This window comes from Octodon degus, unplaced genomic scaffold (genome assembly GCF_000260255.1).
Source record: "Octodon degus isolate 3935 unplaced genomic scaffold, OctDeg1.0 scaffold00062, whole genome shotgun sequence".
Lineage (NCBI taxonomy): Eukaryota > Metazoa > Chordata > Mammalia > Rodentia > Octodontidae > Octodon > Octodon degus.
In genome coordinates this window covers 9265415-9266409 of record NW_004524638.1, presented here as the reverse complement: position 1 = coordinate 9266409, position 995 = coordinate 9265415, and the positions used below count along the sequence as shown (strand labels likewise).

At 44.3% G+C, this 995-nt stretch overlaps 1 pseudogene; it reads right to left on the bottom strand.

The window, feature by feature from the left end:
• Positions 1-337, bottom strand: part of LOC101572027 — a 4533-nt pseudogene extending 4196 nt beyond the window's left edge.
• Between the last annotated feature and the right edge of the window lie 658 nt (positions 338-995).

Sequence of the window (995 nt, the reverse complement as noted above, 5' to 3'; positions counted from 1 at the left end):
TGGTAACAGGGATGTAGGTTACCAAGGTATACAGCTTGTTTGGTGAATCTTCATCCTCATTCTGTTTCCTGGACAACCATATTTGGATACAATATGGAACGTTCCTTATTCCTTTGGCCCAGACAGCTTTGTGGAGCCTGGTGTCGATGCGCATGTCTGGAGTCCCCGTCTCCTTCATGGCAAACTTCTGGATCTCCTTAAGTGCCCGAGGGGCGTGCTTCTTGAAGCCCACTCCGTGAATGTGCTTGTGAGTGTTGGTTGTGCGTTCTCGGGTCACCATCTCATTGATGGCAGAACAGCCCTTGTTCTTCTCGCCACCCTTCTTTGTTGGAGCCATTCTGCTGGGCCCAAGTTGGAAACCTATTAGTTTATATCTTTAGGACATAATAATTGCATTTATTGTGGGGAACTAGTACATGTACACAATACATCAAAATTCTTCTTTTCTCCTTTCCTTCTACCATTCTTTTAAGTAAATTTTTTTCCTTTTAGCATCAGATTTATTTATTTATTTTATCAGTCTTTGTCATGTTAGTTATCATAAACACAGATGAATGGCTGCACGACTGGGCCCCAAACCATAAAACATGAAGCAGTTTACTATATCAATGTATATTTTCAGGTACATTGGCCAGGCTGGATTATAGCAACTTTTTAGATCTCTCTTGTTTTCCCTGTTGTGCTAGGCCTTTTATCTAAAGGTCCCCCAAAGCCTTATGTGCTTATAGGTGGGGCTTTGGAGAGATGACTGGATCAGGTATGTGATGCTGGGTTAGCCCACTGGTTGGTCTAGTGTAGTTAGGGATGTGAGTGATGGACTTATTGCAGAGGGAAACCCTACCTCGGTGTGGGTGGCACCAAGCAGTAGGGCTGTAGCCTGGGTGGGATAGAAAGAGATGTAAGAAAGAAGTCACGCTTCCTCTTGTCTGGCACACCATAAACTTTCTTTTCTGTGGTGCCCCTCTGTCATGCCTCTCTGCCTTGGAACCAGTTGA